The sequence below is a fragment of the Euprymna scolopes genome, chromosome 42 (assembly GCF_053919585.1).
Source record: "Euprymna scolopes isolate OS-2025 chromosome 42, ASM5391958v1, whole genome shotgun sequence".
Classification (NCBI taxonomy): Eukaryota; Metazoa; Mollusca; class Cephalopoda; order Sepiida; family Sepiolidae; genus Euprymna; species Euprymna scolopes.
The window spans coordinates 50,245,920-50,273,262 of record NC_136523.1 but is presented as its reverse complement, the minus strand read 5'-3'; the positions used below and the strand labels follow the sequence as shown (position 1 = coordinate 50,273,262).

The following is a 27,343-nucleotide window of genomic DNA, read 5'->3' as shown; positions in this document are numbered from 1 at the left end:
TGCAGATTTCGTATATATTATTGTAGAATTAATGTTTTATCGATTTTTATATATTATAAAGTTGAATTTCAAAAATAAAAAATATATATCCATGGACTTTGGTGCATGAGCTTGAATCGAAACCAAAATAAAACCTTATGAAAAAAAATGTGTGTGTGTATATATATATATATGTGTGTGTGTATATATATATATATATAACTTGAGTTCCTTCAGTCATAATCGAAATTAAAACTTGAAGAATTCTTGATAAAATTTACAAGAAAACAAAAATAATTTAAGTGCGATCAGTTGTAGTCGAAACCAAAACTTGAGAAAAATTCTTGGTAAAATTATTTATGACAAGAAATAGAACATAAACGACCAGGATGTAAGCGTGACACAAAAGAACACGCGCTATCGTATTAATATATAGATAAATTTATTTATTCATTAAAAGGGGGGGGAAAAAATGCCTGCACTTGTTTTCATCTTAAAACCGTCAAAGTTTGAATTTGAATTCCATATATCAACAGTGCTCAAAAAAGCAGTAAATCTTAACAGTAGAACTCCGGGGATATGTTTTTTTGTTTTGTTTTGTTTTCAGATTATGATGTGGAATAAAAGGTTTTACCGGCCTCTGGTTATGGCATTTGCCCTGCCTTAATGTGTTACTTATGTCATTTGATTATACACGTTTGTATACTGTACTGTATTTTGTTAATAATTTTTAATGCCGTATCCCGGAGGTGCGTGTGTGTGTACACACACACATATATATATATATATATATATATATATATATATATATATGTGTGTGTACACACACACATATATATATATATATATATATATATATATATATATATATATATATATATATATATATATAAGCTGGTTAAAAAAAGTTAAATTGAATCAAGTTACTTTCAGGTATTCCAACCCATACTATGCAAGAGAAATAGTACCATTCTCCTAAGTGAAATGCAATACACTTGGATTAAGGGAGATTTACAAACAGAAAAAAAAAATAAACTTGGATTTTACTTTAACTAATGGCACTCCCCCAAAGTGAGATGAACCCATTAATAATACAAAAAATATATTCGAAATTATTTTTTCCATTAGGATTTGGTTTAGCAAAACCAAACCATAAATAAAATTTCTATACGTCTATTAATGATGGGACGATTCCAACATAATTCGCAATTTCGATACAATTACAGATTGCATACTAAATTCGGATTAAGATTCTTTATAAATTTCTAAATGTTTAACTGCTAAGTTATTTTCCCCTGAATACTGGGGGAGGGGGTACACATTACTACGGTAGTAGTTTTTACAATGTCAATACCAGAATTCGAATCCCGCCCAAATCTAAAATTTATTTTTAAATTGAAGATGTTTCATAACCAAAGAAATTAACAAAGTATTACGTAATTTAAAAAAAAAAAAAAAAAAAAAAAATTAATTTTTTTTTTTTTTTTTTTTTTTGCTAATCCAGTAAAAAAAGGTAGATGAAAGATATTCATCATTAGTTCCAAGCTAATTATTTTTTCCTGAACAATTTCTAATGTTTTTACTGGGGAAAAAAAAAAAAAAAAAAAAAAAAAAACTTAAACGAGGAATATAACTAATGGTTACACGTATGGAAGCGGTAACCCCCCTAATTTTTATTTTTACTTTCGTCTTTTCATTTTTTTTCAGCAGATTATCTACCAGATTAGGAAAAAAAAAATCACAATCAATATTTACATTTTTAAGGAGGTGCTCCGTTTCTAATTAAATCAAACGTTCTATTAAATCAATCTCCAATTTTGAAAGCATTTACATTTTCTAATCAAATTTTGTGCATCTTTCTTTGCAATAATCAGCCTTTGTTCTTGTTAACTCCTGGCATCACTCGAGCGATTTCCATTAAAAAAAAAAAAAAAAAAAAAAAAAGTTCTCCAAGCCCTATATTTGCTTGGTTTGTGTTCATATTAGTGCGTTCAGATACCTTGTCTATCTTATCTAGCTTTCAACCAACTTCCAACGCATTATTTCATAGTCCCACACTAGAACATTTAATGTGACGAAAAAAATCACAAGCTTGACATTTAATGGCAGTAGACATTAACGAGACGCCAGAGAGTTGTTACAACTTTGCAATACCGAGTTGATGATATAATTTATGATCAGTAATTAAGTGATGTGGCTTTAGAAAGTTTTATACTTTTGACGTTATTTTACAATCCAGTTGACCCATTCAAGTCTGTATAAAAGTACAGGATGTACATGCATTGTAGGCTTTTGTAAAATACGCCTTTAGAAGTTATGGTGGTTTTGTTTCTTGTGAAGGCGACCTAACCTCTACGGCAGCATATTTGAAAAGTGTATTCCCATTTTAAATACAAAAGTTAATTTCCAATATCAATGAATAATGCATTTATTTATATATATTAATAGCCTGGTTGTCCGGAGGTGTGTGCTGAGTACACACACAAAAAAAAAAAAAAAAAAAAAAAAAAAAAAACTGGTAGGAGGCAGGCTTGAATCCGTACCATGAAGGAGGAAAAGAACGTGGGAACAAAAAAAAAAAAGTGACGTCTTTGCTGTTGGGTCCATCACTAAATCGGAAGTGACGAAGGTTTAAATTAAGGCTAGTTAATCGAAAAGAGGGGATAACTTTTGAAAATATCGGCGAAAAAAAGAGCCCCCTTCCTGTATTAACTGCCATATATATTTTGAAAACTTACATAAAATCTAGGTTATCAACGAGTATATCTGCAACAAAGCAAAACTATTACAAGTAGGTATAAAGTATAAGCGTCAATTTACTTATACTTTATACCGTCTCTTAATATACATTCTTATTTCTTCACTCGTTTTCAAATCGAAAAGTTATTAAGCCAGGGTTTATGTATCTTGACATTGTATAATTTTTAGCTCTTTTCTGGCGAAAAGCATTTAGCTTCAAAACGTCATGGTCTAAAAGGTTTTTCATTATTGCTCTAATGATATAAAAGTTATAGCTTATTCCTTTATATATAGTGGCCCTAGGATACGTTATTTTTTCAGGTTACCATGTGGAATACAATGTTTTTCTGGCTCCTGGTTACGATATTCATCCCGTCTTACAGTGTTATCTTATTTGGTTATATACTATACTGTATTTTATTACTTATTTTTAATGCCAGGGTTCGACTCGGTGTGTGCGTGTATATACATACACACACTGGATAATCTAAACTAATGAACAGATTATGAATTTTAGAACATATATTTTAAGCAACACCACGCATAACATGAGCACATTGTATTTTATTCTTTTAAATTTTAACATAACAGGGGTACATAATGCATATAAAGTTGGGTAATATATTATCTTGTACAAGAGTAACTACTAAACTAATTAAGAATTTTGAAATAGCACAGGATGGAACATGCGCACATTTCGTTTTTTTTTTCAACTTCACAATTCAGCGACTGCATTCACAAAAAAGCTTGATCAAAAAATCTAAGAGAAAAGAATTACTCTTTAGCAATAGACTGTGCATGTATACGAGCGTCAATAATATGTGCTTGGTACAATCCTAGACTTAAGGATTTCGAAGGTTGTCACAACCGAGGGTGATTAGTGGGAATAAACTCCCTCTCCCTAAAAAAAAAAAAAAATTAAAAAAATAAATACCGTCATGGTGCAAGTTTCAAATAGCTCCTGGCCTTCTTGTGTAGCTTAGCTACCAAGTCCGGCAAAACAGTTTCTGCTAGAAGGAGCAAAGGCAAAGGTGGTCCATTGGTCAATTTGGGCAAGAAGGGGGGAGGGTCATTAAATTTGGATGGTAACCACCTAGGAGAAGGTAACGGATTCAAAACTTCCACTGCCATACAGGATTATCCCCATCAGAAAAAAGGTTAAGGAAGTAACTCAGACAGAAAATCTGGAGATGGAGTCCCTAAGCCAGCCATACTATATTGTCATCACTGGCAAGCCCTACAGCGCAGTTAGAGCTAAGTTGTATCAATGGGCTTTCCCTGGGATCCTCTAGCTTCAGAAAAGGGTGAGGGACTACTGCACGGGCAACAGCTACCCTCCTATATCACCCTGCCCAAGTTATAATTTCACTTGAGAACCACTGATCTCCAAGACGGACGGGTGCCAACGACGACAATGAACTAAGCAACAGACAGTAATAATGCGGACACATTTTTTTTTTGTGAATTTTACTATTTAAAGAGCTGCCACTAAAACCATACAATACCCATTAGAGAGAAAAACAAAAATTTAATACTATATTTATTGCTTACACCTGTCCTATGACCAATATTCCACTAGTATAAGTGCATACAAGTATTGTAGACACACACACACTTTGTGTGTTTAAATATTTAACCGATAAACTGAAATTTACCGAAAATAGTAATCACACATCAAGGATGGATTATAACGAGTAAAATCTTCGTTTGGACAGATAGATAATGTGTACAGAAATATGTTGGCAAGTTGAACTGCAAACTGTTCATTTCAACTAATTAACATTTTTACTTTCTGCACATGCCAAAATTCAATGCATTTCTTCAAGTCGTTTAATATTAAATCTTTCTTACCTATCTCTCAATAGTTACATCAGTATGAGACTCAGCTGGAGCACTAAATGTTTTGACTTTGATTCCAGCTAATGGCACTCAAGTCATTTTTTTTTTTTTTTTTTTTAAATTTGAAATTACCTCTATATATTATGTACAATATAATATTCAATACAGAATTGAATCTGTAATACAAAATCTGCATGAACGAAAATATATTTAAGTATATTTTACAACTTTGCAAGGCCGAAAACCCACACTAGAGGAAGGTAGTTTGCTTGAAGCATTATTGGTAAGCAAATATACAAGTGTATAAAGAAGGCTGTTATCATTGTACAATACCGAGACATTCAAATGTTACGATATACGAACAAAAAGACAAATGAAAGAAGATCGTATTTAAATTATAAAGTTTTCGTATATTTATTTTACAAAATCATTCATATATAAATCAGTGAATATGGACTTTCTGTTCAATACAACAGTGATGTTAAATGTCTTTATAATTTCAAGAGGTACCTTCCAAAATTATAAGATACATTTACCATACTGGTTTATTTATATATATATATATATATATTACTTGGGAGGATAAGGGTTAATGAATATAAGTTGGTAGTGTAGTAATTATTAATGGTGTAAATTGGGTAGAATTTGATTTATGAGGACGGCTCAACAAGAACTTGCTTACATTAAAGTTAAAGGCCACCATGTATTCAACCTAGATATAGGAAAATGGAACAGTGTTTCATAGGCGGGCAGTTCTGGGAAAGAAGTGTCGTTCATGGAATCTGCGCTTAGATTTAAGCACAGCAGATAGAGAAGTGAGGGAATCATTTATAGTGGTTGTAGCTAGTAGAGTGCTTTTCTTGCGAAATATTGGCACAGGCGGGGGGGGGGTTTGCTTTACGGCATATCAACCCTTTTCAGGTTATTTAATGCCGAATCTAGTTATTTTGAGGAACGATTTTTAATGGAGTATATATTTTTTTTAAGTCAGATTCTATTTAACCCATGGTTGGGACCCTAACAGGTACTACCACTCCGGGTCAGAGTGGACCTGGGAGCAATGGCAATTAAAGGGTGGCTCCGCACTCCCCAAGGCCCGCAAGATGGGGCCTCACCATTGGATATAGTTTTGTTTTAGGTCATATCCAGGACCGGGATAGATTGGAGTTCCATTGAGCACTTGCCATAAAAATAACGATAGAGCAGAGACAGGCTCGCAATGTCTCTTCTGTGGGAAAGAGGTTTGTAGGGAAGAGGCATCACCTACTAGGTTTCAAAGCCGGTTTTGAACTATCAAGGCTGGATAGGGATGTGCCAAGCAGCTCCTGCCCAAATGTGAAAGCAGTACTCCACTTTAAGACATACCTGGCTCCTATACACAGAGGATTGTATCAGTAGTGAGATACCAGCTGAAGCGATAGAGCGATCCAATCATTATTTCAACGATCTTGGCAACAGAATTGATGTATAAACAGCAAATCCATATTTACAGATTTTCATGTAAAAGATTTTGTTAAAAAAATATACAACGATTTATAATCTAAATACAATCTGTTCATATTTACGTCAGCATTTACTAACATTCCTATGCAATAAGATGTGGCACAAGGTCAAGATACCCAGCACTTTTTGATAGGATTATTTACAGAAATTCCTTGTCACTTATATATAGCATAAGAATAAAGTGTTAACTATTAGGTCATCCAGAATGAGTTTGTCAATGTTATTTGGTTTGATAGACAGATATTAACCCTCATGGCCAGGTAGCACTGTGTGAGTGACGGATAGTCAATTAGTTACCCAACTAGCTTAACTAGAAAGAAATATAGCGAGTTGCAGACAAGGCTGTCCAAGAAATAACAGATTTCAGAACAAAACATTTGATGTGTTATTCAAGTTTTACCCACATTTTTTTCTTCTAGTTACTTAATCGAAGTGATCTCTAATAAATGAGTGTGCACTCTCCGAGAAAAAAAACAACTTTTACTTGTATTCACACTAATACTCATAAAATAGTGTCTGTATCAGTGAAGTTCAAAAAAAAAAAAAAAAAAAAAAAAAAAGAAAAAAAAATACTATTTACTAGCAAGGGTGCCTGGTGTTTTCCAGTCATAAAGTATGCTTAAAATATGATCATTTAATTTACGCATATTTTGTATTTATTATTATAGTTAATTATTTCATATAATATATACATAGTCATGATTTTATAAGTTAAAAAAATTCACTTGAGTGCCATCAGCCAGAATCGAAACCAAAACAAGTTTCATGATTGAAAACATGTCTACAAGTAAAGACTGAAATCTATTTGTACTCAATACTGTACTGTGGAAAATAGTCTGAATTTTATTAAATGCAATCTGGTTTCCCTGACAACAATGTTTTTAATAGACAAGATGCAAGCCAAGGTAGTCGGATGGTCCACAGAATTTTATTATATAGATATAGAAAGATGGAAAGATCTTGTGTAAATAGTGAAGGATTGCTTTTTGAATTCATTGGGGGGAGGGGGGAGTGATTTGCTATTTGTCTTGTTTCTCCTAAACTAGCACTTCCCTAAGCTTTGCTGTCTTTGTTTAATCCACCCACTAGATTCTACATTTTCGAAAACTTTAAAATTTATGACAAAGTGTGATAGAATTTCAAAGTTTAAATAAACAATTTCAGATTGCGTAACTATTTAAAAAACAATAAAATTCCACAGATGTAGGTCATGACAAGAAACAAGTAAACAAAATACTTTTATAGAAAGATATTTATCTATATATAAAGTTATGTATATTGATATACATTTCTATGCACAGGATACACCCCTTTTTATAGCTACCCATAAAATTTATTATTATTATTTAATAACACTGAACTAAGTTTCTAATTACTTGTCCTCATATTATGAGTGTTATTTATAACTATTTTCAAGGTAAAATTTGTAAACATGACTACTTCTATATTTGACATTTTTTTCATATATATATATATATATATATATATATATATATATATATATATGTTGTTTTTGCCTAATCATTACTGAAATCTCTAAATTTCAGTTTTTCTACTCTTCAGCCTTCTATAAGTTCGCCTTTATTAGGAATTGTTAATCTTGGAAGAATTTAGAAGTAAACCCTACATGACAAAGAACAGCTGAAGAAAAACAGGCAGAATGGCTGAAACATGGTTGATATAAGATGGGAAAGTAAAAAAAAATTTTTTAAATAAATAAAACCTTTTTAAAAATTTCATCTCGGAAACACTGTCAAAGAAGTTAAAAATTTAGAATAAATTTAAAAAAAAAAAAGAAAAAAAAAAAGCGAGTACTGGCCAAAGAATTGGCTCATACGCTTGATTCTATCGCTTTTCCAGATCAGCCATTTCCACTTTAATTCATCAATACCCTCTCTTGAGTTGTAAGCCATGCTTAGTTGCAGAAGAGTTTTCAATGGGTAGTTATTCTGTACAAGTCCTGGAGATGACGAATTCTCAGTGGACAGCTGTTCTGTACAGGTTCCGAACTTTCTAATTTTGCAAGCAAAGAGCAAAAGATTCTTCTCGTGTTGACATGAAAAAACATGCAAGGTTTAATTTTTATGGAGCAATTCTGGTTTCCGATTAGCTGATAGCAGAATGTGAATTAATTTGATTCATCAGTTCCTATCAGCAGTGTTTATAAATAGAATCTCCTAACTCAGAGAGCATACCCCTGTTCTGAGTCAAAAATATTGCGATCCACCCTAACTCACTTTAAGCCATCAAGGATTGCTAGAATCTTAAATCATTTAGCATAAGTTAATAAATGAAATTAATGTATTTACATTTAACATCTCAGCTACAACTTGAATTCGCTAATGGAGTCATAACTTACTTGTAATAACTATTACTTGGGTCAGGTTTACCCTTGCTAATAAGGCTATGTTTTCAGTAGAGTTTCTTGGTTTCTTACATGTACAGACTAGTGTCCACATCGGTTGATCCATGGTCAAATTTGTTCAAACTATTACTCATTATCTAACAACTGATTTGGCGATACCTAGGTTCAAGTCTCACTTTGTGAGAACTTCAGTTCTGTTCAAGCTAATGTGCCAGCTTTACTAGTTGATAGCATAACTAATGGAGTTCTCTATCTTATATGACCTTGACAAATTCAGTCCTGGCCGAAATTTTGACAATTTTAATTAAAAGGTTTGCTAAATACAATGCATGGATCTGATACTCTTTGCTAAACAGTATCTATCATGCAAAATTTTAGCCTGATCCGAGAAAGTTTGAGTTATTGTTTCCATGACAACTTTTGAGACTCTTCATACAAAATGGAGAAGAAAGACTTTGGCTCATCCTTACATTGTCAGACGACTTGTTTTTGTTTTAGATGTGTGAAAGGATTACTGAATATATAGTTATTCCTAGGCTAGTATTTTTTGCTACTAGGAACTTTAATGCCACTTCATGCAATACCGCATACAAATAAATGAATTAACTATCTCATGTATATGGACGACATGAAAACATTTGCAAAATAAAAGAGGACTTGAAAAGCTGATAGATAAGAATCTTCAGTCAGGAAATTTGAATGCCATTCATAATTTTAAAGCTGCATTAAAAGAGATAAAGCGGAACTCTAGACAGTAAACAACATGGAACTATATAAACAAAAGAGAAGAGAACATAAATATAATTATTTGGAAATTAAGCAGACACTACCAACAAAAAAAATAAAGATGAAAAAATACCCAAGAAGGACAAGAACGCTCAGAAATTGAGTTATATAGCAAAAACCTTATAAAAAGAATACTTGCGTAATATATCTAGCAAGATATTCTGGACTTTCATAAGCTGGAAAAAAAAAAAAAATTGACATTTGGACCAAAAGATGGTCATTAGTGTCCTTTAATCTCTGCTTCAAGATTTTGGTTAAGACTGTGATCCACTTCTGTTCCTTGCCATAACCACTCTAATAGGGTCTCTTGTATATGTATACATCTACTTTTTACATAAAAAAAATTTTTTTTTTCAAAACTGAATTCTATGTTTATCCCTCCTCCTCCAAGTTGGGAATGGCTAATTGTTATAATGTAGTGTTCAATGAATATGTTGCTTCCAGTGTGCGTCTTAACGCCTTCATTATCATTTACTTTTAAGCTAATCTCTCTTGGCTCTAGCTGTGTGGGAGCATTCTATAATATTACATATGTACGTTTTGTGTCATTTTGTTAAAAACCATTAATCTAGGTCATTTTTACAAAGTTTGGTTGAACTGGAACAGTTTGAGTCTAAAGTGACCACGTTTTATTGTATTTATGTTTTCATGGCTCAAGAATAAATATACTGCTTCAGCTCTTTACTTCTAATAGAAAAAACAAAAAAAACATTAACTTTAAAGCAATATCGTATAACAAATGCACACACAAGTGGGGGCAAGTTGACATTCAATCCATGCCAGGTGAAAGAACCCCACAGCTAAAAAGATGTACATATCTAGGTCAGAATACAACAATCAGCTATTGAGATATGCAAAGAGCGAACAAAGAAAACATTAACCACACCCTATTTTAGAAGTATATAAAACCATATGATTACATTATTATAATCTATTAAAAAGCTTATCTGTATAAAAATGTGATATGTATTTTTTTTTTTTTTAAAAAGGTGGGGGAGAGGGGGGAGATAAATCCAAGTAATGAATTACTAGTGGAAGTACCTGGCTTCGCCTGGATGAGATACCTATAACAATAAAAATATAGTACTTGCACAGAATAAAGACCATGCTATTTATTAAATAGAACTTCAAAGTTAAAATGATACCATAAAAATTGAATTTATTAAGCTGTTAGATGAAAGCATAAAATAGTTATAAAAGGTTATTCCCTCCCCATATTAAGAACGGGTTTCTAAATAACATTGTAGAATGGCATGTATTCTGCATAAGTATCTAAAATATAATTAATACTGATTTCACATTTTTACAAGTCATCAAATTTTATTAACTGCATCATTTTCAATACCTGCATTCATCATACAATTGACAATCTATCAATTTCATTAACGCATATTTGAGCAGCCTCAGAACTTACTTTCCTATTCCTCAAGTGAGGTTTCTGACAAATGAAGAATTACCGTTTTTGGGTTAAAATCTGTTCATATAACACTTACTGCTGGCTTGTTTTTGACCTTGATATTTTAGTTTTTGGTTAGCTCAAGTGATTTCATACTTGGTGTACAGAGTTATTTTTTTTTTTTTTTTTTTTTTTTTTTTTTTACAAACTAGTTTATGAATTTTTGAATGAAATTGAAGATTAAATAAAAATGGTGGTTGTGATGCAAAAGGTCATGCATACATCTAGTTACATATACAGATTAAGGTTATTTTTCTTCTTTTTTTTTTTTGTAGCTCCTGACAGGAAGGGATATTGTTACTCGTCGGAAACGATTTTCATTATATAAAAAAATAAATTTTAAAACCCTGAAGTGGCTTTTCTAGCTAATCTTTTGGTGGTTCTAATTGTGGAGAGTGTCGTATAGTATCAGAACATTTTCACTTGACAATTCATTAATACATAAAATATTCTGCCGAGTCAATCATAAAACGTACTATTATCAATTAGTGTGAAAGAAAACCTGGATAAAAAGCAAAATATAATTTTCACAGATCAATCAATACAACAGTTGAAAATTAATTAGCAGAGACAACTTATCCGATGTAAAACTGTATTAATATCAGAGATAGAACAAAAAGCTAACGTGCAAGCATCTTTACCAGAGTTTTTGTCACATGTGAGCCTCCATTTAAGACTAAAACTGGACCAGAGGGCCACTTGCGTACGCATGACCACACAGCAACAAATGAAAAAGATGGCAAACTTCTGTTAAGAAACAATCATATACCCAAAATAAAAATTGCTGGACAGAACCACCATAGTGTTTAGAAGAGAGAAAACAAACACCAATTCAGACAACCCCCTCACCCCACTTGACTGAAATGAATTCTAAAAGAAATTCTTTACCATTTCCATAAGACATTTTTTTTTTCTAAATCAATATATTTCTTTACAACTTTCCAGTTTGAGACGTTTTTCTTATCCCTTTTATCTTTATCTTCACTAAGATGTTATTTCATATAAAAACTAGCTAAGATCATACAAACACCAGCAAAGCGTTATTCCTCACAAGTGAACACATGTATCCTTTTAAACTTTAAATCGTTTTATGGCATCCCCCCACCCCACCTCCAACTAATTTGATGACAAAATATCAATTGTGAACGATCGATTAGATACATACACTTAGCTGAACTATAACCGCTATTTAATGTACACCCACTTAACCCTTTATGACCTGGTCGAACCAAGTCGTTCAGTCGTAAATAAATGAATATAACAGCATAAATTAAGTGAAAATTGATTTAAACACCTTGTACATGTTAGTTTAGTAGCTGCGTAGATGCCAGATTGCAACTGTCAATTGCTTAGATTCAGTATGTTGCCATCTAAAATATATTTTTAATCATCTGCATTATTATTCAGGTCATAAATGGCCAAGACTAAGGTCACAAGAGATTAAAAGTGGCCTTTTTTTCCTTCAGACTTTAAATATAGCAGACATCTCAAATACTTTTACAGTCTCTGGAGATGCATCTTAATAATGATTCAATGTGACGGTTTATGAACTGCTGTTACAACAGTTCACTTTAGTTGGGTTTAGCAGGCTTTCTTTCCTAGCATACACTGGTTCCTGAAATATAGTGGTTCAGGCATCACGGGCTTGAGCAGGGTTATACGAGATGAGTAACCAATCATGATTCCACTGTTGAGGGTTGACTCCCTGTTGACCTCAAAGTTCAACTGCCTTTCCTGATGGTTGTTATTTAGGTTCTTAGTTGTACATATACGTTTGCAGTATCCATGCAGAGAGGATTATATCATTTATCAGTGCAGGGTGGGGGGGGGGTACTCTGCATTGCCCGGATCTAGTGAGGTGTGCCGAGTGGGGGATCAAAACAATAGAAGGGAAAATAAAGAATAAGCGAACAAAAAATAAATAAATAAATAAAATGGTATAAATAACCCTTTTTAAATGTTAAAACTTTAAAAATAGAAAAAAATAAGTCTTTTATGTCGTCGCTAACCTTAACATAACGATGCTGTCACGATAACCATTGCTCTACAATAGCGTCCGTGAAGTGACAGTTTTTTTTCTTCTTCTATTTAGCCCAATTCAAGAAAGGTTTTTCTGCGTATGAAATGGTCATGAAGAAACGATTTTTTTGCTACCCTCCTTCGTTGCAAAGGTCTATTTCTATTGGAAATAATTTACCGTTTTTTCTAATTTTCATACATCCAACTAAGACATTACCCTTTCAGACGGTACCAACTTCGACCTGGTCCGATGCCGCTGAGAAAAGTTTTAGGTAGACATACAAACAGATAGGTGAGATTTATACAATAGATTAGTTCTGCTTTCAGACGATGAACCACATGTCCAAAACATCAAAGACATCGCTGTAACAGGACAGATGGCAAAAGACTCAAGATTGAGGTATTGGTGTTAGAGTATGCATATAGTTACCAAGAGAGGGAATCAATTCTGAACAACCCTCCTACCTGTCTACTTGGGTGGCACAAGTATCTCTCTGGGCAGCTGTGGACAAGGGCAACAACTATCAAGGAGAACATGGCAAAGCTTAAGTCTACAAGTGATCGATCTTTGATCGTGTAATCTTAATTATTTAACAGTCTCTTACAACCTGCCATGGTTTGGAGTGTGGTACGGGTCAAAGAAGCTGGTCAATCTGACCTGGATAAATACTACTGCAACACTTTTGTACTTGTAGCGACTATCATCCTGGTCAAGTTGAGCTGGTTTTCTGAGCACGAACGGCATCTCTAACCATCGCAGAACAATTTCAACGATCCTGGGCCAGGTCAAAGGAAATAGCTAACCACTTCCGATTCTAACACCAGAGACCAACTCCTTGTAAACCCAAGAGTACCGTCAGGTTGTCCTTAAGTGTTATGACCCAGGTCTTCACCTACCCATCGGCACATTTGTGCTGGCCAGGTAAAGGGAGGGGGACCTTTCATATGAGCTCTCCCTTTGGTCAACAAACTGCATGTCCAAACCATCGGTGACATTAAAGAACGGGTGATAAATGTATGTTGAGTTTTCAGTGGAGATTAGAAATTGGAACATGTTCTCCACGGCAGCATTGCAGAATCTGCAAAAACAGTCGCCGAAGGCTTCCAGTTTGTGCAAATCTGCCACATCTAACAACCATAGAGAAAAGTGGTTTTGACCATCACCCGATAAACGTGTCTTTCTGTCCGAGCATATTTCCTATCGTGACCAAAAACTGGTTGATATGGAAGAATGCATCACTACAGCAACAACAGTATCATTCATAGCCAGTGGTCCTGAGGGTATCCTAGATACTTGTGTTTCCATAAGCATATGAAATTGAATGCCACCTCAAAGTTAATTTCAGACCAGAATATATGGTTATGCCAGATTCTTTTACAAACTCGAAAATGCAGAACAAAACAACCCCATTCGGCAAAAATGAAGAATCAGAAAAAGGTTTTCCATAGCTTATATTTTATCGTAGGAGAACGCAAACATTCTTCTGGCACACTCAGCTTTACATGTGCAGTTAGCTCTGCCTTTCTTACTTCCCAACTCTGCTCATACTCAATTAGTGACCATAATCCTTAAAAAAAAAAAAAAAAAAAAAAAAAAAAAAAAAAAAAAAAAAAAAAAAAAGTTAATTTTTTGTTTTACGAGGTAGTCACCACTTACCAATGCCTGAAAGCCACTCAAGGATAAGGGTCAATGAATGTGAGATAGTGAGACAACAGCTAAATGATCGATAGAGATGGAAGTTAAACGGAATTTGATTATTTGCTTAACAGAAACTTGTCTACATTGGACTTTCAGATGATCATGTTGTAGTGAGCTAGAAAGCAAGCCTATGATACAAATTTCCACAGGCAGGCAGTTCTAGGAAAGAAGCTTTGTTCATGAACTAGAGTGGGGGAAATTGTCAACAGTGCTTGATGAATAATTGCCGCATCTTCACACATTGTTCAATTTAAAAACTTGAACAATAAAATATTGCGATTTTTACAAATATGGCATTAGTTTAAGACAACTGGCATGAGAAGTTGGAGTAGGGTAATCCTGTTACGGATTATTTGCTGATAGAACTGAACCCACATTTAACATGGGAGAGAGCGATTTTAGGATGTCATGATATATATATATATATATATATATATATATATATATATATATTATATAAATGCAAGTTTGTCTGTGTTTGCGTGTTCGTTATAGACTCAATGGCTTGACCGATTTTTATGAAATTACACACAAAGGTACTTGCTGTGTCTGGCAGTGTTTTAAGCTAGGTTTTGCATCGTATGTTTTCAACAACTATCGGCAACTGATAATCCCTATGTATTATGTATTACTGTACGCATGCAAATGATCGGCCATTTTTCCAGGTCGTTGCTTAGCGACGAGCCAGACCGACACTGATACCATATTTCTGTTATGGAATTGTTCGTACTACTACTGCACACTTCACAGTGTACACAAACGACCATTATACCATGTTTTCTTTTTGGACGACGTAACTTCTTAATGTTGTTCCGTTAATTGCAAAGACGTTTATTGATACAATTGGACAATTTGCTTAAATAAAAAATTTGCAGACGGTAAGACCTCAATTACAGTATAAATACAATATTTTTTTATATTTTAAAATGGTTCTTCCATTTTTTCCATTAACTTAACTTTAACATTTTAAATAACATTTATTTATACAAATACAAATTCATTAACTTAGCAAAAATGATTATTTCTTTGACTAACTAATCAAAACAAAACACTCCTCATAACAATACAACCACATTGCTTATACATTACTTATGCATTTACGAACCCTTATTTAAAATTCTCATTTAATCTTCATAAATTTCGATTGAGGTTTCTTTTTTGAAAATTTATACATTTTTACATATTTATTTTATCTTACACTTCATAAGCATAAAAATGGCATTAAATCACCACGACCCCCCGACCAAGCTCGGGTAATACTGCTAGTATATTATAAAAATGGTATTTTTTTTTTTTTTTTTTTTTTTTTTTTCTTTCCTCACCAATACTGCCACCTAAAAGTAACTTTTACACAACAAAACACCAGATATGGCATTAATTCATTCCCAGGTTGGTGAAATAGCTGTCTGGCGGAGCCTAAGCAATTTTTATACAGTACGTATTAAAAATTAGTAACAAAATACAGTACAGTATGATACATACGTATGTAAACAAATAACATAAATAACACTCTAAGGCTATGCAAATATTGTAACCAGGAGCTGGAAAAACATTGTATTCCACATCGTAACCTTAAAAAAAAAAAAAAAAAAAAATATCCCGGGGTTCTACTGTATTTCCATTTTCTCCCCATAAACTCGAAATTGTTAAAACAACTGCAATCTCTACCCTCCGAATTACATCTTGTTACACTTTGGATTTTCATTCAGGTCATAAAGGAGAGAAGAGAAACTATCTACTTTTATGGGTCAAAATAAAAATTCTAGGTGGAATAGTGGTGAAAAAGCAGCTTATATGCTGGGTGACAGCCTCCTGAACAGAACTAGTATAGAATTTAATACAATATAGGAACCATTAAGTATAATAGATTAGAATACCATTTAAAAATTTCATACACACACACTTCATGTATTCACAAAATTTTATGAGCCTTCTCGTATTACAAGGTTCAGACAGATTTTCAATATCATTTAAGCCCTTTTCAGAAAAAATTCAAATTTTTAAAAGCAAAATTTATAAGTCATAAATAATGATATAATAAACTAAAAACGTAATATTTTTATATTAAAAAATATTTTAATAGCATTTATTTTACTTTTTAGTTTTACTTCAGTTACATCCATAAAGTATATGGATAACATCGGGTAGTTTTGTGATAAGGAGGAGGTGGGGGGGGGCATAACTCTTGTATCAACAATGCCGGAAATTTCAAAAGAAGGTATTTATTGTTAGAGAATGGATTGAGAGAGAAAGAGAGGGAGAGGGGTGTGGGTGTAAATTATATTGAGACACGTTGACCAGAAGTCAGGATCAGCTGATTGGATTGAGTGTGAGTCACGTGATCAGGTTAGCTGAATTGTTGAGATTTGGTTTGGGCTTAGAACGTGACGGACGGCTTCACAGACGTCCCCTCCCCTTCACTAGGGGGGAGCACTGCCGTGTGTAGAAACGAGACCAAGAGAAACCACGCAAGCCAGAGATTCACTTTTCATTCTTCTGCGAGACATCTGGAAAGTGAAATAAACTATAAAACCGATTTCTTGTCTTGGAGTGAAATGAATCTTCATCCAAAACAGGTACCAGGTCTCCCCTCCAAGACACGAGATGATTCCAGATGGACCAACATCGACGACGTGCAAAGGTATGTTGAAAAATACATGTACCACACACAACAGCATATGAACAAATAGACAGAACAACTAGATGATCACACAACATTGACTAGACGATCACCCACGATCCCCTTTATGATACAACACAACATTTATTAGGATTTTATTTTTTTACTTTCTGAAAAATTTTTTAATTTAATAAAAATATTTTAAACTCCGGTATAGAGAGACCAAAGACACCCAAGGATAGCGTCGAGTAAGCATTCAGCTGTACTAATATATATAGCAAGACGACATCTCAAATGTCATACTAGAACTGCCCAACCCTTGCAGCATAACAGATACAAGTGTTAAGTAATAATTAGTTTTGACAATCTTCTAGAGGTTGAAGGTTCAGTCCTTAGTGTGGGTCATAGTAAGAATACAATTATGAATTAGTTAATTCTACCTGGGCATAGTTAACAGAACGACAGCAAGCTATCACATGTATTAAATATAGGGTTCCATTCAAGGTCGCACTGATTGGCTGATCAACGACTCCCATCAGATTACCAGTATACTATGGCGGTTAATGTAATGTTCCAGGAAATATCGAGCCGATGCTCAGATATGTTTAGATCAAAATCTTCACAAGTAATCCAAATTCAGATTCACTTTGTTGCTTTTCCAGTTACTCCAGGTGATCTGGTGCTAGTTTTCCCATTAAAAAAAAAATACAAAAAAAAAAAAAAATACAAAAAAAAAAAAAAAAAAAAAAATGTTAAAAATGCTTTTCCACAGCTAACAAGTTTATTTTTCCTAAATAAACGAGGTTGTTAAAATCATCTTTGTCAGTAATAAACAGTTGTTAATTGCTCTATCAGCAAATTAAGAGTTTTGTCCTGCTTTGTAAGTGTTGAAATAAATAAAAAATGTCTTCATTTAAAAAAAAAAAAAATTCACTTCAAGTCAATGTAGCTTAATTTCAAACAAACCTTCACCTACTAAACAAAATATATCACTAACAATTGGAGACACTTAAGTTAATAAATAATGTAAAAAATATTGATATATGCATGTTATACCATGTCAAAGCTACAGATAAATAATGAATTATATATCCAACGCAAGTGAACATTAGATCATGAATGGTTTGAACAAGTTAGTCATGATGGAACCCGAAACTTTTTTTTTGTATGTTTCTAATTTTTGAGATGAGGATTGATTGATAATTCATATTTTGATTCTTTAGACTACTATTCTCATCTTCAGTGTTATTTTCACATTTTGGTCGATGTAGCCTCCAACTTTCAGGTTTACCTTGTCCAACTTCGGAATCTGTATGGAATTTCAAATGAGACCTTATATTTAATCCATTCAGGTAGTATGCTCTAGTTCTATCAGCCAATTTTGGGTAGAGGTTCTAAGTAATTCGTAATTGTATTTGGTACTAGTGCACTTATTGATCCGTGCTGAAATAACGTTATTTAAAAAGCCATTCTTAACATGGGGAGGGTGTTTTGTACCTAATCTGTACTTTAACCTTACAATTGAATAAAAAGGAAAAACAAACAAAACACTTTAATTAAACTTGGACATTCGATTTAAAAAATAGCGCGGATCAGTAAGTGCATTAGCATCTTGTATTTTTTATGTTATGCATACTGAAGATTGAACCTTCAACCTCCAGAAGAGTGTAACTTATGAATTTTATCAAGTACTTCATTACACCATGGGTTTGTATTCTAGCCTGTTAACACTTCTTTTAGTCACACACACAGTAAAATCCAACATTTGAGTCATTACCAAGACCTACCAGGAGTTGCTCAATCTCTAGAAGGACAAAATTGCTACTAGAGACTCCTATGTCTCCTAGTAGGACCCCCACCACTGCAGAGAAAGCCAATACTGACTTAGGTGTGGCTGCTCCACAATGTTGTTCATCCATTTTTCCCTGGACTTGTGACTGCCTTCCTCACCCAACTGCAATATTTCTTTTAGAACAATGATTTACACTAAGACCAACAAGCACACCCACAACATGGGCAACTCTCTAAAGGTTGCCGTCATGGAAGCAATCATCGTTACAAGCAAACATGGTCACCAAAGTGTGCAACTCATTTTGTGCCCACTTTGAGGTAATTGTCTGTCAGTGAGAAATACTATTGCTAAATAAATTGGTTTTCTACATGTACAACTTTTTATTATTTTGTATTTGGGTGTAACACCTTGCATATTATATACACACACACACATACATACACTAGCAGTTCAGACTCATGTCCAAGTAACCTACATCTAAAATTTCAAGTGTTCAGACTTAAAATTGGCAGAGGAGTTTGATAAAGTTTGCAAAGGTCAACTTAACTTTGACCTATTGGCAGCCAAATTCTTGCCCCAAAACTGATGAAAAATCTTGCTGCATGTCTGCATACCCCTTCATGTAAAATTTCAAATGTTTAAATCTAAATAAGCTGAATAGTTTGCTAGAGACCACAAAGGTCAAATCTTTTTAGCTTTGACCCATTTGCAGCTAAATTTATGGCCAAAAACCAATTAAAAAGCTTGCGCTATGTCTGAATAAACTTTATGTAAAATTTCAATTGTTTATACCCAAAATTGACAGGAGTTTGGTAGATTTCTCAAAAGGTCAGATCGTTGAACTTTGACCCCTTAAAAGCTAAATTTCTCGCCGAAAACAAATTACAAAGATTTTCCCAAATCTCAGTACCCTATATATCAAATTTTGAGTTAAAATTGACAGTTATTGCATAGGGAAATGTACACAGACACACACGTTCACTTTTATAGATATAAGATCAGAATACTTAGAATTTCATCAAGTATGTTTATATATAAAAAAAAAAAAAAAGCGCACATTTCAAAACGTAGTCATCATGATGGTTAGGATTTGCTGCTGTATTTTGTATTTATTTAGTGAACAAATACTTTATCCAAGAACATGGATTAATGGTTTGAGTGTAAAGCATAACTATAAGAAGTTCTCTTGGTTATTAGCAGTGTCGAATAAAAATTGTGTTATGAAGGAGATAGCGTGCAGGTAAGATATGATAGTTTTCTTTGAATCACAGCTTCAAAAATGTCTAGTCACACCAAAATGGTAGATGAATAAATAGATGTATATATTAATTTTATAATATTCTGCTTGTTCCTTTCTTAGTACATTATGCTTTGGGTGGAAAAAAGAGGGGGGGGGGACAAATACAATTTTGGAAAGTAAAACTGATTTAAAAAGGACAGATGCAAAATTTGGCCTTAAAAAAAAAAAAAGGGGGGGAGTAACCTGGCAACCCTGGTCAAGAATATAAGAGTGACCTCCCTTTTGTGTGTACCCTTGATTTCGAATACCATTATAATAAATGGTGATTGTTGTAATGGTGTGAGAAAACAACATGTAGCAGTTCTTCAGAGAATCATCAAAACATTACATAAAAAAAAACAAAATGAAAGAAAAAGTGAAAAAAAAAATGGAAGAAACAATATTGACTGAAGGAGTAAATTAAAGATTGTCTCTTACAATGTAATTTTATTTGTATTGAACGATGTAGCACAATATTACTTTGAGTATTTATTCATACTTGGACACTATTTTCATAGAAATTAATATTTGCTGCATGTTATTGGTTTTTCTGTCCAAAAGACTGATTTGTTGCGCTGTCCAGAAAATTATCAGCTTTATTTGAAACATTTGCTGATTAAACATTTCTCATTCCATCGAATTTCTATGGGTCCTGTTAGTAAATAAATACTATAACAAGTTAATCTAAAAAGCATTATATATCTAAATCAGTTCAGGAATTGATGCTTGAAAAACAGATTCAGATAAGTTAACTAATAGCAAAGTGTTGCAACATCAAATCAAGCAGGTTATTAAACTTGAAATCGTACTAGTATTTTTTTTTTTTTTAAATCACTAATGAGAAGAACAACGAAGATCATATTGTAACCGTTATTATACTAATCAAGCCATCTGGGCATTTATCCATAATGAAAAGCTTTGTATTGGACAATGTCTGTTTTCTGCAACAACCATTACATTTAGTCCTTTGTTTGGTCCAGCGAAGATTTAAATACGAGTAAAATCCGAAAAACAGAGAGGGGGGGGGCAATAAAATCAAGACTTGTATCCAGGCCAACAACTGAACTAAATACACTTTGCAGATATTAGAATCAAGACATTACCTGTTCAAGCTAAAACCCATAAATGTTTATTTGTATTATTCAGAATAATTCTCACACAGTGGTTATTCCCCCACACACATACATTCTGACCAATCTAACTTGATATACAGTAATACCATGATACAAACGCACTAAGATATAACGCAGAGTTAAAAAAAAAAAAAAAAAAAAAAAAAAATTGTATATGCTTTAAGACGCCCTTTTTTATATAATTTTCTATGTAGAAAGAAAAAAAGCAAAGAAAACAAAATGAAAAGCCCCAAATAATTAACGAAAAGGAAAAAGCAAAAAATACAAAACGCAAAAGTGTCTCTCGTAGACCATGCTATGCTGTCTCAGACCTCTCTCCGTCTCGTAGCTCACCTTTATTAGCCACTCATCCTTGTTTTCATGCTAAGTTCGTTACAGTTTTATTCCTTTTTTTTTATTCATCCTTTCTGTTAGATTAAGACTTAAATATTAAGGATTGGCAAGTTTATTCAACTTTTTAAATTGTTTATAATATTGCCTTTAGTTCCCATATCACGTGTGTGTGACCTTGATTTTTCCTCTCTCCTCACATGCATTCCGTACGGTAGCTCTTGCCAAGGCAGCTATTTCCTTATTACTATTGTATTCATCTTTTAGTGATTGTTGAGTGTAATTTGACTTTATTTTGGGTCAACTTACCTTTGGAACGGATTAATACCGTTTCTTTTAATTCAAATGGGAATAATTATTTTGAAATGCGATTTTGAATTAGATACGTCAATTAAATCCATATCTAAAAAGGTATTACTGTATATCAGTATATTTTATATCAGTATATCTATTGATGAAGGTGTTACTGTCTATCAGTATATCTGTTAATGTGTACGAGTGCATAATGAGTGCATGGGGAAATAGCAGCAGCAGTGAAGGACAGCTGGCTTGCATAATAGATTAGCAGCAGCCAAAAAACACATATGCAAATAAGGATGTATGCAAGAAAAACGCACCATGTGGTGGACATCAGAAAAGTGCGAGGGTCAAAGAAAATGGACGTGTAAAATCCAGGCGAGAACGAGTCGGCTGTGGCCGGCATGTGGCCAGCAGAAGAAAATTGTACACCGGGCAAGATGAATGATGGCAGGAAACTTAAGTGGTATCGAGACGGGAAATTAACTGTAATAACTATCAAGAAAGAAAAAAGAATGCCAACCCAGATTTTAATTTATTTCTTTTGCTTGTAACTACAACGTTACATATGTATGTTAGAGACAACCAATGTAATTCTTTTTTTTTTTTTGCTTTTATGGCATACCAACTATTTATGGATTATCCAATGCCGATAAACTCGTCCAATCTATATTTTGAAACGGTGTACCGCACAAAATGATAGAATTTCCACAAAATTTCTTCATCCGGGGAAAAGAAAAAGTGCAAACAGCTCTCAGTCTTCCAGCCCAAACAAATGTAGGCACATCTGAGAGATGTTTACACTTCTCATCCCCTGATGATTGGTTGGTTGTTTTTGTTTTACGGCATATTAACCCTTATAAGATTATTTAATGCTGAATCCAAAGATTTGGAAGAATCTTTTTTTAAATAGAATAAATTTGTTGTTTTCAAGTTGGTTTCTATTTAACCCATAGTTGGGACCCTAACAGGTACTACCACACCGGGTCAGAGTGGACCTGGGAGCAATGGCAATTAAAGAGTGGCTCCACACTCCCCAAAGCCCGCAAGCTGGGGCCTCATCACCGGATATAGTTTAAGGTTCCCCTGATAAAGAAATTCTTAAAATTTTAGGGAAATTCATACATCTACCATCTTGTGCAACACACTATGAACATAGTGTGTTGCACAAGATGGTAGATGTATGAAATGTAATTGAAAATTATTAAAATTCCTTCAAGATTTTTTATCGCTATTTATATACATAGAGCGTTTCCATCAATTGTATCAGTATAACCATCAAGCAGCCCTTTCAAACTTCACACAATGCTTCGACTACAAAATCCTTCTATAAATAGAATAATTATTGATATTCCTACAATATACAGCACTTAGAATAGATTGCTGTAATATGTCTATATCCGTATGTATGAATCAACAAATGAGTAATGTCTCCTATGTGCATCGTTCCTTTAGGATGATTAACGGAAGATTAAGAAACATCCGCTTTACATAATCATTTTGGACAAGTTATCATACATAGCCACATGATGGAAGCAGGCTTTATTGAAAGTGTCTTAATTTTGAATTGTCATAACAAGACTTATGACATTTACTTGGATGTGATCCATGCCCTCAGACTCAATTTTTTTTTTTAATTAAAAGATCTTTCTATCAAACTTTAGAACACGTCAAATTTTAAACCTCCATGGAAGGCAAATAGTTCTTGTTTTGTCAGCAATGACCAGGTAGATGTGCCATGTTATTTATAATTATTACCTGTAGTTAAGATTAAACCTTCAACTATAATAACTAAAAATAACATTTCTACTTGGTCATAGCCAATGGTACAAGAACATTTGCTCTCGCAAACTTAATGTTTGGATCGAAATCCAATTTGCGTTCTAAAGTATTGGTACTTAAAACTTTATTGTTTGTGTTTTTAATTTAACATACCATATTTTTTTGCAATTTTATTTTATGGACAAATATTCAAATATTCTATTAAACGATCAATTTCTAAATTGCAAGTAATTTCTTCATATTCTATTCATGACAATAACATTTAATTTGTATTGAATTTATCAAAATTGAAATGTTTATATGAACAAGACTGTTTAAAAGTTATACATGAAAGGTTTATTTTAAATTAATGTTTCAGTCTTTTGATCTCAAAAAATGTTTCACATTTGTGTTTATTCCTTTCGGCCCAACTTAATTTTGAAAAAGTTGCCATCTATAATATAAATCTCACCAGTCTGTTTAAATGTATGTATGTATATTTGCCTAAAACTTTTGACAGAGGCGACGCGTTTCCACGAGATCGGTGTCGTTTTGAAGCTCGGCCCTTTGGACGACAAATATCGAAATATTGGCTAAAAACATTAATTCCTTCACACTCAATTGGGCACTTTTCTACAGGTAGGGGGTCACTTTTTTTACTGATATTTTAAAATCTTTTTTCGGTTGACTAGACTTAATTTAAACCTTCTCCACTTCTCGTTTGGTGATGGACGCATGAGCAACAACACTTTTTTTCACGTTCTTTTCCTCTTTCGTGGTACGGGTTCGAGCCTACCTGCCTACTACCACTTTTTTTTTTTTTTTTTTTGCTCAACACACCTCCCAACACCCGGGCATCCAGGCTAGTCTATAATATAAAAGACTGTGTCCTAAAAACTTTTGACACATGACCAACACTCACAAAATTGGTATTATTTGAAAGTTCAGTCTCTCAGATGACAAATATCCAAAAATTGTACAAAAAAACATGAATTCTTTACCATCAAATGTTTTTTTTTTTTGTTTTTTTACAACGAGGGGTCAGTTTTTTTATCAACATATTCGCAAAGTCATCATACGCTATGCAATGACTAAGCTCATTGCAAACAGTGGCGACTTCGTATGTTACAGTGGGCACGGCAGCTAAACCATTCGCTTTTCACTTCCTTTTCCTCTTAGCGTTACAGCGTCGCGCCTGCCTACTAGCTCCCCTTTCTCACTGCTTTTTTTTTTTTTAAGGCTCCATACTTTTACCTCTACATCTTGGCAACGCCGGGGGACCCCCACTAGTCTGTTATATAAAGGGAAGTTGTCTGTCAAAAAAAAACTTTTGGCACATGCAATGAACACTGACAAAATTGGTATCGTTAGAAAGATTGATCTCTTGGACAACAAATATTGAAAAAAATTTGCCAAAAAAATTTTTTAAACATCAACTGGGTCATTTTTCGCAAGGAGAGGTTTCAATTAAAATGGCCGACTTGTTTACAAAAGAAACCAAAATGCATACTGGCTTATTTAATTTGAACAAGATTCTTCTTTTTAGTTTTATACCATTGTATTTAATCATGAAAAACTCAGCGTCATGAAAAGGCAGAAAACGCCCATATAGATATAAGAAAAGGTCAAACAAGTTAATTATTATAGAGATTAATAAATTCTAACAATTCAGTTAATTTGTTTGATATAAAAGTAAGCCATAGGGCTTGGAAACACATGACAATGATGAAGATGGGATGCACTGACGAGCTACTGTTTATCCGCTTCCTGTAATTTTGAAATAGTCTGGGTACCAAAGACTTGTCACTGTAAATGAACAGCAATAACTTGCGACATATTGATCGCAGTGCACTTTCCATGTGCCAACATTGCAGACAGCTTTGTCCATTAATTTGCATATTTAGTATGGTCGACTTGACCAATGACAAGAAATCAATCTGTGACTCAAGCGGATAAAACGTCAGTTTCAAAACAGGTTAGGTCTGTCTGTTAAACGGTCAAAAAAGTAACTAAATCAATATCTTGTTAATACAAAAAGTACAATTAATCAAACAACCAAGTTGTGATTTTTTTTTTTTTTTTTTTTTTAAACTATTGCTGGGAAGAAACCACGCATAATTTTCCAACAGAATGAGTAAATATATTAAATTAGATATATTTACTTTCTCTGGAGGAGGTTAGAAACCAAATTAGGTGATTTTTGAAAAGCAAGCACACTGACCTAAAGTAGGATAAAAAACAAAAACGCCTCAGCAGCCCATTAGCATTCTCTGTTAGAGGCATCTCAGGCAATTAGCAATAAACCAACTCTTTCCTATCTCAAAGACAAGGCAAAAACTGAGAAGGTGGACCCATAAAAGCTTAACAATCATTGTCGGACTGATTGCCAAAGACGTATCCCTGATTAGTACAAATTCCTACTCATGTTTTGACAGGTAATAAAGTTAGCTATGTGTACAAATTTATATATTAATATGCATAGAATTCACTCCTAAACTAATTAGTTGATGATTATGAATGTTGGAACAACTGCTAGGTTTAAGCATGCGTAATGTGAACTATATTTAATTTAACTCCATTTTATGCAATCTCAAATTTGTGAAATTTTAATAGATATCAGATGTTCATTAATAAACATTCCCTAAATTTGTTTATTTGGGGTATTTGAAAGGAGTTTTAGGGAAGACACGAGTGCAAGCTCCTATTTAAAAATTAAAATATTTCAGGTATACATTGAATTTGATTCATAATCATTGCAAGTCGAATTTTGCTGCTAAACAGATTTGTCGAGAGTATGTATGCTAAGATTCACTTAAGGAGCCTACAGCTTAAGCCTCAAATTTAAGACATTTTCTAGACTCAAAATAATGTACTAGGTTGGATCATATTGGAATAAAGATTATAAAAATGAAGTTTAGTACAACTATATATTAATCTTTATAAGAGGACAGAAGTAGTGCACGAACTGTCCTGTTCAGTGAGGAATTAATTTTACTTATCTTGTGACTACCATCCTTCTAAAGGACATTTGTCTGTGTCCAACTAAAGTAAAAAACTACACAAGACACCTATAAACCTTTGCCTAAATAAGTTTTATGTTCTTTGTTGGTCCAACAGGAAGATTTTTTGATAGCACATTTATATTTATTTTTGCATTATAGAGTTAGTACATTGCAGAAATTGCCGTGATTTAAGATTACTTTTTCTTAATAATAGTTATTTAAAAAGCAACACTTAAACTAGGTCAACCAATCAGTCAGTAGGCTTTATATTTATTATATTGAACCAGTTGAGGAAGGAAGAAAGCATTCAGAGAGTGAGAAGGTTTTAAAATAAAATGTTACAGGATTTTTTTTTTTTTTTGTTATCCATGCTCCTTGGCAATGCCAGGTACTCTGCTAGTTATTTTTTCAAAAGCTGAGTTAATCAATGTTGTTTCCTCAGGAAGGGAGGGGGGCAAATTTTTTTTCAACTATTTCCAACCTTATCTATTATTGTACAGGAAAGGTGAATGGCTTACATTATTTTTTCAATACATTGTAAGAGAAATGGGCTTGGGCTTAGGATAGGTGAAAAAGAGGGATGGGAGAGAGATATGGAAAAACAAGAGGAAGAAAGAAGGTGGATTGAGAAAAGTAGAGATAGAAGTTTTAATATAAAGATGGTACAACATTTTGTTTTTATGGGCAACACCAGGTATCCCTGCTAGTAAAAAAAAAAAAGTTTCAATTTATTTGTTAAGCCGA

The 27,343-nt window shown here is 33.2% G+C and overlaps 1 protein-coding gene across 6 annotated transcripts in view; it reads right to left on the bottom strand.

Annotated features, from left to right (window-relative positions):
* The window catches only part of LOC145267102 (C-terminal-binding protein-like), a 259,066-nt gene that overhangs the window by 177,127 nt on the left and 54,596 nt on the right, over window positions 1-27,343 (bottom strand). The gene's annotated exons all lie outside the window — the stretch shown is intronic.